We start from the raw sequence: 13,174 nt of genomic DNA, 5'->3' as shown, positions 1-13,174 counted from the left end.
TGCTTGAAGTGGCTTAAAGGGCATCTCAATTTGGGTGTGTTTAGGCCCTCTTGAGTGAGATCCTAACTAACATCATTGGTTTGCTTATCTAATAGTAGTTCAGATACTTTGTCTAAATTCCAACAACGTTACATGAGTTGGATATAAACTTTATAGAGCCCGAAGCAACAATCTTTAGTCCTTTGGATGTTCATTGCCTCTAATGGTCTATTTGCCAAGGCACATTATTGAACACAGCACATGGTGTGATGCTAGACACCCCAAGGATGGATTGATGACAAGCAATAATAATCAAACATACAATTGTATCAGCAAATAAATAAAGAAATTTAATAATGATGATATTTATGTTATATGACAATATAAAGTTCAAACTGTTAAGTGAAATAATAGTTCAAATGAAACATGTCACACACCTAAACTTCACAATCTTTCTATTTCTTCCGCGCATGCCATATTTTAGGCCTCACGATCTATCTCTTCGACCCACATTTTTCTCATAATGTATAGTTAGGTACATTTGTGAGGGGGGTTCACTTTGTTTGAGAACATATAACCAATGCCCACAATACAACATATAACTTGTTCAATTTTTCTTGTATTTGTCAAATTATCTCTTTTACGTGATAATGTTGAGTGATAAAACAATATAAATGAAGATGATATGTGTCTAAATTTTTGATGTTCCGTATTACTTGAATTTACACCTATACACAAATATGTGCACGACATGATATTAAGGGAGATTATGAAGGCACAATTGATCAACAACATCATGAACCCACCCAAATATATAATGGCGCACAATGGATTAATCAATGATTTGTCTGGAAAATTAGAATGAACTATCTAACAATGGAAGAAGAAAGTACTGAATGTAACCAGTAGATCATGAAGATTGCTACCAGTCATAATCATATAGCTTTATTCAAAGTGGAGAAGAATCAAAATATATATCACATGCTTTTGGTTGTAGCATTTTTCTTTTTCTCCACAATGCCATAATGAGATTTAAGAACTTTCGGTATTGCAATTTTACAAAGCTAGCACGCTTGGCGGTGAATCCAACTTGGTAATATAAGAATTAGATACCACACAATTCTTAGGCCAAAAACCTTCTAGCTACCAAAAGAGAGGAGCTTTCTCAGTTTGATCACGGCCTTGGTATGAACTATGAAGCAAAAGAAGAATCGCATGACTATATTTTAATTCATAGGGGCACTTTATAAGTTCTTGGTTTTCTCTTGGAGTCGTAATGGATATGTTTTTGGATAGAGTTGGATAAGTGGAATTCCTTTCTCAATCTCAAAAGGAAGATGGGGGCAATGGGCATCATATGCTAATTGTGTCCTTGTTTTATGTTTGTTTTGTTATCTCTGTAGCTGCTCATTGAGCATCGTCCCCCCCCCAAAACAAAAATATCCCTGTTCATAAAGCAGAAGATGCATACAATTGAGCCCTTTTGGGGGCAGAAAGTTATATTTGAGCAACTAGTCTTGACATACACACTTTGTATGATGCGAGTGTCTTTTGCGTGATTGCCAACATCTTGAAACATATCAAAGAAGCTCTTTACTAGACATCTTTATCTCTACTATAATAAAGTGAGGCTTCATCTCTGCTTCTCTGGTGTCAAAGCATCACCAAAATTCTTTCTTAACCAAAAAAAAGTCCTTCACCAAAATTTGAAAGATCAATGCATTTCAAAACAAAAATAAATAAAATCCATGATTAAATCATTTAAAAAAATTTGTTATGGTAAAATAAAAGAATATTTTTCGATGAAAAGAGGTCAGCCCATTATATATATTCAGCAAGCAGTACAAAAACGAAACACCCCTATGGGGTCGACAGAAAGAATCGTTCCTTATGAAACCCTAAACACCTATTCTATAACAAGAACAAACCCCAGGCCACCCACCTTTTAAGGAAAATAACGCACCTTTATTTCAAACAAAGATCAAACATCCTCCGAAGTAAATAGTAAAATGAATCCTCAGAGAATATGATATTTGCGACTTAACAAAATTTAAGCAATAATGGAAGTAAAGGATGAACCCTCATCCTGCACCTCCAATTCTAGACCAGCCCAGGCCCTCTAAAATAGAGTCCAGCCCACGATCCTTGAGGAAAAAACAATTGCTTGGGCCCAAAACCAAACCTTAGCAACCCAATGCCAGGCCCAATCAACACACCTAGGATAAACCCTAGAGGAAAAGGCAGTCATGCCGCTGCCGCCATCCACCATTCATGAGAATACGCCGCCTGCGCTTCCACTACCACTGGTAGCACCCACCTGAAGACTGCCATAGAAACCAACATGCCTCCAGGATAGAGAAGGGTCCAATTCCGGAAAAATCCCAACATCAATCCCTGCCACCGAAGAGAAATCTGGATCATCACCGATCCCTTCATCCTCCTTAGAATTCGACTGATCCCAGCCCAACTATAGATCGCCATCACCATGCATAAAGGCCCTGACACTGATGCCCTCCCTCGCGGTCTTCATCCAACCTGCAGCCCAGCCCAGTCACATGCCTCGATCTATTCCATATCACTCACCTGACCACCATTGTTATGAGCACAAACCGCGACCACAACAAGGGGAATAAGGTCGCAGCCTACAGAGAATAGGCTCCGTCGAGCGAGCCCGAAAACACCAAGATGTAGCCAAGACGAAGGTGAAGAAACCCCTTCTCGGTTGAGAATGCAAGGCCGCCACCAGCCTAACCTAGTCGCCACCAAGAACCCTCTCTCGCGAGAGTCAGAGAGAAAGACATGGGGAACTGCATATTTATTTCTTGAATTTATTATAAAATAAAAGAATATAAAAACATTAATATGAAAAAATTTAAAAATTCGATGATAAATTTTTTTACGTTCTTTCTTTTAACAATAACATTTGCATTGAATATGAAAGTGGAGGGAAGTTGTGTTAATTACATCATTTGGGCCTGCATTATCTAGCAATACAGTCCATGCGTGCACGATATGAACTCAACCCGCCACGTATTGGGGCTGTTACTAAAGCGCGTCTTCAAGTTATTGTCAAATGAGCCCCTTACCTAATCTTGTCATCAAAGTTATATTGAGCTTCTGATTAGGATCTTGCATTCAGGCTACTTAGAGCTGGCCCAACCTAATGCTTTAGGTTTAGAGTTAAATAGCAAATTAAAAGGCCCATTTGGACCCACAGTTGATATATATACACAGTGTATTCCAACACCATATAGAGCAAATACATAACAATTATTGCCAAAAAAAAATAAAATACATAACAATTAAAAATGACTACGAACCCATGATTAATTTGTACTGCGGTTAGTTCCTTTTTATTCACAGTTTATTCCCAGTTGTTTTTATTATCAATTTACAGCACCTTCCATTCTCATAAAATATATATATATATATATATATATAGAGGCCCGTTCTGAAGCGGACGTCCGCACTTCGCTAAAGTGCGGATGGCGATGCAGCGGAGGCGTTCCAGGCGGCGGCGGCGGCGCGCGGCTTGCAGGAGGGAGGCCGGAGGCATCTTGGACTGTTCTGGGCAGTGTTCACGGTCGGAGGAGGTCGGGGTTGCAGGTTCTGGGCAGCAACCCGACCTGCAACTGCAGGTTTTCTGGGCAGCCCTCCAACGACGTCGCCGGCGACTCCACCTACTGCAGACGGCTCCGCCCGACCCCTGGCGTCCTTCCGGCAACCCTCGCCGCTCCGTCGCGCCCCGAGCCGAGCTGCAGCAGCGCCGTCCGCACTTTAACGAAAGTGCGGACGTCCTCTTTGGAACGCCTCCGTATATATATATATATATATATATATATATATCTATACTATTATTATTATTATTAAGATGCCGCTCCCAAAACCTAGCCGCCTATGCTCGGTGATCCAAACATGGCGACTGCTGCCGATCTCCATTCTAAGTGGAGAAACCCACTCCACATCCCACAATCCAATCTCAGCCCTCCAATCTTGGTCAGCGACCAACCAACAAAAAGAAGGTTATGCAACATTCAAGGTTTCTGACCCGTGCCGGTTTGGGTTCGATCCAGATCGCGGCGGACCTCCAGGGGTGAGCCTTGGGCCCTATCCTCCAAGAGGCAGTGGTGGCTTGCTCTTCGGAGCAAGTAGGGCTATGTTTGGTATGGCTGTTCTTTGAGGAAAAGATGGCTTTTACTTATTTCTGAGAATAAGTAGCTGAAAAGCAAAGTAGCTGAGTGTTTGGTAAACTGGCTTTTTATAAATGCTTTCAGTGGCAAAAGCAGTGGCAAAGTGTTTGGTAAACTCAAACTGACTTGTGCTTTTTGTTTGTGGAATGACCAAATTGGACATGAGATTATTTTGTCTTAATTGTTTGGTAATACATTGTTGTTCAAATGCTTTTGTTATTATTTTTAATCTTTATTATGTCCTTATTAATTTTTGTCAACTTTCAATTTTTATAAATCATGGTGACCATATTATTAATATTGGACAATTTTAAAAATAACTTATACAAATATATTAGTAACATTAATAACAATTGATTTCTGGTTCGCATCAAGTAATCACAAAAAATATCATAACATATTCAAATGGTCACAAATTCTAACACTTTTTTAAGGCAAATTGTAAATCTCAAACAAATGTTTGCTAATTCAAAATATTTGCCTCATCCAAAATGTGAAGATAGCAAGTTTTGAGGAAACAAAATCCAAAAACAAAAATTAGCAGGTGATTTCTATGTACTATATAGAAATCCAGATCAAGATACAGTCACCAAGATTCAGGACAGAGAGAAATGAAATCAAACCCCAAGAAATCAAAATCATAAACAATACTCCTTACCGAACTCGAGGTGTCTACCAGGGAGAGCAAAGGTGGAGGCGCCGATGAATGCACGATCTCGTCCTAAGAGCACTGAGATAGAGAGAAAGAGAGAGAGAAAGAGAGGACAGAGAGAGAGTTGAGGAAGACAAGAGGTTGGTCTGTAATTCCTTGAAGTTCATGAGGGTACCCAATGGTATTTCAAAAAATTCATTCAACCATCGCTACAGTAGCGCGCGGCTTCTGGCTTCTAAAAGCCGGGGTGAGGCAGCTTCAGCTTTTTGATGAAAAAAGCCGCAGCTTCTGGAGAAAGCTGACAATAAGCCGGGTTACCAAACACAATCAAGTCCTGTGCTTATAAGCAGGGGAGCTAAAAAGCCCCCTCAAACGCAACCTAGATCTCTTGCGTCGGATCTCCAATCTACTTCATGTGGATGGTCAAGAAGCTTCTCTTGGCCTCATCCTGCATTGATCACACCTTGGGACCTGAGGAAGATGGTGCAATCGGTGATTCATTGCCGAAGCAAGCCTGTATGGAAAGATGAGTTGGAGGAGTTTGGTCGGACTCGACCGCGTCGGGGACGTCTCAAAGTTAGAATTATGGGTGATCCTCGAAGTTGGATAAGGCCTATGCTAACGTGGGAGAGGATGGTCTCAGGATCTGGGGCGGAGATGAGATCGCCTGCATCTCGTATGTGTGGCAGCGATTGTGGCCGTGATGAAAATTGGTGCAAGAGCAGAGGAGCCCAATCTGGGTTGGGTGCCGAGATCATTGTTGAGGCCCAACTCGAATTGGGGACCTAAATCTATTGTTTGGCGCAACTTGTGGGTATCCAAATCCTTTTGGGTGCAACATCAAAATCCGGATTTGAAGCTCACAGTTTTGGGATCTGGTTCTATGGGGTTTCGAATTTGGGATCTAGGAGGCTGGACCCAGCCATACCTCCTAGCCCCAACTTGGATGAAAATGAGAGATTTTAGTTTTTCGTTGAACTATGCATATGTACTGTGTTCTAGTTTTTTCATAGTTATAGGCTTGCTTTCATTTGTGAGCACTGATTGTCTAATGAGTGGTGCTAGCATGCCACGTCCTAAACTTACTCATAGATGGCAAGGGAATGTATGTATCCGTGCCGTTCTGGCTTGAGTTGAATGAAAGTTGTCTGGATTGATTCAAAAAAATTATTATTATTATTATTATTTTTTAAATCTATACTATTATTATTGTTATTATTATTATTATTATTATTATTATAAGAGAAGAGAGTTTTGCTCTCCAAACTGAAATTTTTTACCAATTTAACATTTATATATTAAAAAATTATGAAATATAATTAATCAATAAGGATAATATGATAAATTGTAAAATAGAAAAAAAAAATTAAAAGTAGAAAATGTGGTAGTTGTATGAGAAGTTTTTCCACTACCTTTAACTTCTCTCCACATACATAGTGGGTGGACCCTGCTAGTATATATTAGAGCAGCTTAGCTAGATCCATCAAGACAAAGCCATTGACCCATGAAGAGAGCTGTGCAATTGAGATTGGGTTTAAGTTAGGGCTGACAATTCCAACATAACTCGATAAGATGAGATGAAATCAGCACAAAATAAAATGGGTTGAATCCGCACTATTAAAAAGCGGATCGGCCACAGGTTAACATGTCATAACCCATTTAATAAACGGATTGACCGTAGATCAACCTGACAACACGAAGTTAACCCATATTAAGTATTGTTTGCATTTTTTTCCCCCAATTTGTTTTCTAGCCAAACACGACTGCAAGTCTGCAAAGTATTGTTGAAATTGTCAGTCCTAACTTCTTTTTTATCGTTTTTCCTATCCCCATGAAATGTCAGTTTCATCTTGCAAAACGACTACTAGTTCTGTCCCAGTCCCATTCAGAATTGGATTTGAATTGTGTGTGTGTGTGTGTGTAGTGGATAGCTGGAATCGACATGAACTCCAGTATGAACTCTTTTTCTGTTGTTGAAGTACCTCAGCTCATGCTTTGTTCTCGAGATATGCTGATGGGGGATACTGAAATGCACTTGGAACCATTAAAATACTATGGGGAGCACAACTAGAGAAAAACCAAGGTCAGAAGGAATCTGAACTAGAGGATGATTATGTGGCTGAGAAGGAGAATTTTGAGTTGCCCCTGACTTGTTCAAATTGTGGCAACTATAAACATGAGTGTCCAAGATTTGAAGCTGCTAAATTGTCACTGATGACAGCGAGAGTGTATTGTCCGTTTTGTGGTCTTCTCAATGATGGCCGATGTAGCCACTTTGACTATGCGGACGGACATCATTCCCTCAAGGTTTGTAATAGATCTCGTAAGTATGGCGAGCACCGGAGTTCTGAGTGTCCAAATGTTGTTGATAAGCGTCCTGGACCTCCTCTCAAGATTAGTAGGAGATGTTGTAAGTCTGGCGAGCACTGGACTAGTCAGTGTCCAAATGTTGTGTTATGGTCTGACAATTGTAAGCGTCCTGGACCAGAATTACAATAAAAGGGTAAAGCTTCTAGGCTTCCTCGACTTGGAACTTATGCATATACCTAGAGGGCGTAGCTGCCTGTAAGAGTACATTTTAGTATGTTGCTCCAGGCTGGAAAGAGCAGGATGTGACAAGAGACCCCAAAGTTTTATGACGTCCTCAATTATTGTTTTAATTTTGCTTGAAAATTATATATATGTATTACTCTGTTATATTTATTAGGATGGTGTTATCACATTCTACAAAGTAATGTTCATCTTTTTTTGCCCTACTTAATGAGCCGACGTCTCCAGACCATACAGTTTTATAGAACACACTCAGTGCTTTGTTATTGGACAAGTTGTTTCGATTTTGAAAAATATATCAAGGCAAGCTTGGTCTACTGATCGACCAGAAGAAAACATGGTGTAGCTATATATACTGAAGAGAAAAATTCAGCCCACGTCCCCAAACTATGCTGCCAATGCCAATTTGATACCTGAACTCTCAAAAGTATCAATGTGATATCCAAAGACCTATATTGGCATCAACGTGATACTTCCGTCAAAAAAATCCAACAGTTCTGTCTATTTGCTGACGTGGCAAACAAGTCAAAAAAAAAAAAGAGAGAGAAAAGACCAAAATGACCCTGATGTTAAATCTCATCACAAATTTTTTTTATTTTTATTTTTTTTAAATCTTCTTCTGGGTCTGCTTCTTCTTCGAGCTCGGTGGTTGGATGCTGAGAAACTGAAGAGGATGGGTTAGGTTGGCGGTGGAGGGTGATAAGAGAAGCGGAGTTCGGCAGGGATCGGGAGTTGGGGTTGGTGGCGAGGTCGAGGCAGGAGATGAGGGACTTAAGGGGGGGTCGCGGTCGATGAAGGCGGTTGACTCGATGAAAGAGCTTGCATCACCAATCCCAATGAAAAGAGATCGATGCTCAGTAGGGTGCCTCTTGGGATTTCACTTCCGACCCCAGTAATTTCGTCGGCGTTTACTGCAATTCCGATAAGGTTATCAGGTCCTCTTGCATTTACACCAATCCCCAGAAGAGGAGCTTGTTGATTCCGAATCGGTGCGAGGCGTCGATGATGTTGGTCTGGATTTGGAGGTTGAGGGCGATGAAGTCAGTCAGGTGGTGTTGGTGGTGCGGATGCAGCCGACTTTAGCGGCGGCGAGGATTACGAATTGGGGCTTTTCGGCGGCGAATAAGGACTCGACGTCGTTTTAGCGCGTGAGGTCGAGGTCAGTGTGGGTGCGAAAGACGAGGTTGGTGAAACCTAAGGACTGGAGCTTGCGGACGATGGCGGAGCCGAATTGGAGAGGATATCGGGGGGGGGGGGGGGTTAGTGATGGTTTGGGTGGTGGAGAAGGAGAGGAGAGAGAGGAGGTGGAAGAGTCAGGTTGAATAAGAAGAAGAAGAAAAGAAATGAAAAGAAAAAAAATGAATTAAAAACAAATAAAGAGGGTAAAATGTCCATTTTGCCCCTTTTTTTTTGCCCATTTGCTTGCCACGTTAGCAAACAGACAGAGCCGTTGGATTTTTTTGACGGAAGTATCACGTTGATACCAATATAGGTCTTTGGGTATCACATTAATACTTTTGAGAGTTCGGATATCAAATTGGCCTTGGCAGCATAGTTTAGGGACGATACCTGAATTTTTCTCCATACTGAAATGTTTGTACATGATTCATACATTTAGAAAAACAGACCCTCAGTTCTTTGGTTTCTTAGACTCGGAGACCACTGGATAAAGTGAGTCCAAGAAGTAATGGCTCATGTATACACTATACTAATCAACTAAGCAATAAACAAATGAAAATTTTAAACTGTAAACTTGTAAAGTTAGTTAGGGTCAATCACAAATAAGGCCACTTAAATAACTTTATTACACTCTAAGCCACTTATTTTTTTTTTCTTTTCCTTAAAAAGCCACCAAAAAACAAGAAATATCAATATTATGAAAATGTCATTATTTACGAAAATATCGTTAAATCAAAGCAGTTACTGTCATTAATTGAAAAGTTATTGTCGACGAACAAAAAAGATATTTCCACAAATAAAACCGCTACAGTCAAATGACCAAAAAGTTACTATCAACGCATCAAAAATCTACTGTCAATTTTTAGAAAAGTTACTGTCATTCAACATAATAGTCACTACCTTATTTCGAATAGCTATTGTCAACTAACTAATAGTAATTTTTCTATAGAACAACAGCAGATTTTCAGTTCATTGAAAGTAACTTTTCAATTCGTTGACAGTACCTTTTTTTTTTTTTGGTTAAACCAAAGTATCCCCCACCCGTAGGTAAGGACTAATCCCTCTCGAGCCGGGTCGGACTCCATTTAAGAGGGAAGCTCTCCCAATACTGGCTGCTCCATTCACAAGGCTCGAACTCGAGACCTTGCTTAAGGGGAACAAGCTCCTTTTTAGGTACTTGGTAGTAGCTTTTTAATTAATAATAATAGTTGTTTGGATGCATTGACATTTTCGTAAACAATTAAAAATAAAAGTGCAGTGGTATTTTTGTAATTATAATAAAACTTCAATAAATTAATACGTGATAATTTAATAAACACGTTTAAATAATAAAAAATTTCCGGTCTCGACTTGAGCTAAATTCTCACTAAATACATAAGATAATAGTTAATAATGTTTTTTGAACTTAATGCTCTATTTGCCAAGGCGCATTATTGAACATGTGATGTTAGACACTCTAAGGATGGATTGATGACTAATTTCACAAACTCTTCGGATTGAAATATTCTTGTATCTAGACAAGCAATAATCGCACATAGGATTGCATCAACAAATGATTAAAAGAAAAAAATTAATGACTAAGCTATTTCTGTTACATGACAGTGTTAAATGTTAAATGAAAGAATAGTTTAAATAAAAAACATCACACACCTAACCTTCACAATCCTTCAATTTCATGCACACATGCATTCTTTTAGGACACAAGATCTATCTCTTCGACCCACATTTTATACAATAGTTAGGTACATTTGTGATGGGTGTTCACCTAGTTTGAGAACATATAACCAATGCTCACAATACAATATATAACTTGTTCAATCTTTATAGTATCTGTCAAAATTATCTCTTTCACATAATAATGTTGAGTGATAAAACAATATAAATAAAGATGATATGTGTCTGAATTTTTTGTGCTTCGTATTACTTGAATTTACACCTACACACAAATATGTGCACGACATGATATTGTGGGAGATTATGAAGGCACAATTGATTAACAACAACATGAACCCACTCAAATGGATAATGGCGCACAATGGATTAATCAATGATTTGTCTGGAAAATTAAGAAGGAACTTTCTAGCAATGGAAGAAGAAAGTACAGAATGAAACCATTAGATCATGAACATTGCTACCACTCATAATCATATAGCTTTATTCAAAGTGGGATCGAATCAAAATAGATATCACATGCTTTTGGTTGTAGCATTTTTCTTTTTCTCCACAATGGCATAATGAGATTTAAGAACTTTAGGCATTACAATTTCACAAAGCTTGGCGGTGAATCCAACTTGGTAATATAAGAATTAGATACCACACAATTCTTAGGCCAAAAAATCTTGTAGCTACCAAACGAGAGGTGCTTTGTCAATTTGGTCACGGCTTTAGTGTGAAGCAAAAGAAGAATCGCATGACTAGATTTTAATTCATAGGAGCACTTTATATGTTCTTGGTTCTCTCTTTGAGTCGTAATGGATTTGTTTTTGGATAGAGTTGGATAAGTGAAATTCATTTCTCAATCTCAAAAGGAAGATGCGGGCAATGGGTATCATATGCTAATTTTGTCCTTGTTTTAAGTTTATTTTGTTATTTCTTTAGGTAGCTTTGGATGCTCAATAAGCGTGTCCGTCCCCGCCCATATCCCTGTTCATAAAGAGGATGCATACAATTGAGCCCTTTTTGAGTTTTTGGGGAAAGTTCTATTCGAGCAAGTAGTCTTGATATACACACTTTGCATGATGCAAGTGTCTTTTGGGTGATTGCTAACAAAAAAACACATTAAATATTAGACCAAAAAAAAATAAAATCTGTATCGACATGTTAATCTCTACTATTATAAAATGGTGCCTCATTTTTGGTGTCAAAACTTTACCAAAATTCTCTCAAAAAAAAAAAAAACTTCACCGAAATTTAATAAAATGTTATTCAAAACAAAAATAAATAAAAATAAAAGATTAAATCATTTAAAAGGTTATTATGGTAAAAGAAAAGAACATAATCAGTATTAATTAAGCCAATAAGGCTTAAGGTTAAATTTTCAATAATCCTACAATTGCCCTTGATTAATTAAAACTCTAAGACTATAAACTTTAATTAGTATTAATTAAGCCAATAAGGCTTAAGGTTAAATTTTCAATAATCCTACAATTGCCCTTGATTAATTAAAACTCTAAGACTATAAACTTTAATAGATAATGGACAAAACAGTAAATTAAAAATAGGAAAAAGAAAAACAAGAAAAGATTGAGAGAAGAAACTGTTAATCTCAACGTGGGAGGGTTTTTACCAGATGTGTGAGCAATGAATCACCAATTGTTATTTACCACAAGTCCAGAAATTGTATTATTCCTTATTTTTTTATTGCATTTTGATGAAGAAATAAATTATGTAAAACTAATTTTTTTTTAACAAAAAAACATTAAAAAAACCAATTGAGCGTGTGTTAAGAGGCTAGTAATAATAAAAAATTCAAGAAGTGGGTGATAAATATTTTTTTCACGTTGTTAACACACGGATGTGACGGTAGTACGTCATTTGGGCTTGCATCCATTCGTGGACCATAGGAGCTCAGCCCGCCAAGTATAGGGGCTGTAGTACAAAAGCGCATCTTCAACTACTCAACTACTAGAGCTGGCCCAATCTGATCCTCGAGGTTTGAGGGTTAAATAGCAAACTAAAGGCCCAGTTTGGGTCCAACCCTACTCATATATATACTTGTATAAATATATATCCAACCAAAGAATATTGACATTATCAATTCCAACACAAAATAGAGAAAACATAACAATTGAAAATGGGTATGAACCCATGATTAATTTGTACTGCCATTAGTTCATTTTTATTCATAGTTTATTTCCCAGTTGTTTTGAGGATCAATTTACAGCAGCATTCATTCTCAACAACAGAAAAAAGAAAAAATAACAGCAGCTTAGGTTAATTTTCCATCAAGGCAAAGCCATTGACCTATGAAGAGAGCTGAGCAATTGAGATTGGGGTTGAGTGTTTCAAACAATGCAAGAGTGAGTTTGAACGTCTTAGCCACCTCAAAGCATGTGTCTCCACTTATTACACCATACACTGAATCACATTCTAGGGTGGGAGGGGAGGGAGAGCTGGGAGGCGGAGCCATGGGACTGGGAGGTGTCAAGATCCCATTTCCTTCATTGTTTCAACATCAAACAAAAGCATGTCAATAATAAAACTAAATGCATATAATTATATGTACTGGTTTTAGTTCGAGTAGCTAGTTTTCGTAACTACTATATATGTGTGTAGTTCAATAATCGGAACCATCATCTAATTTCTTATTAGCTATAAAGTTAAATGGTTATTTCATTTTGTGATTTAGATATAGATTATTCGCAAAATTAAAGTACAAAATATAGAAAAACAATATGCAAAAGTAGATACTCTACATATCCTTGCAAATTACATCGATTTTGTTTTCATGATATGAACAGACAAAGATCCTATATAGATTACCGAAAAATTGGCTTTCGGCCAAGGAGACTAGAAGGAGAAAAGACACCATCAGAACTGTCAAGTTCATGACCATGGATGCATTGGTATCAGCTTTAGCCATTCTCCTAATCTTTTTTTTCCTCTCTGAACTAGAAAGTTTTAT

The sequence above is a fragment of the Rosa chinensis genome, chromosome 5 (genome assembly GCF_002994745.2).
Source record: "Rosa chinensis cultivar Old Blush chromosome 5, RchiOBHm-V2, whole genome shotgun sequence".
NCBI classification, from domain to species: domain Eukaryota; kingdom Viridiplantae; phylum Streptophyta; class Magnoliopsida; order Rosales; family Rosaceae; genus Rosa; species Rosa chinensis.
This window is presented reverse-complemented; position numbering follows the sequence as displayed.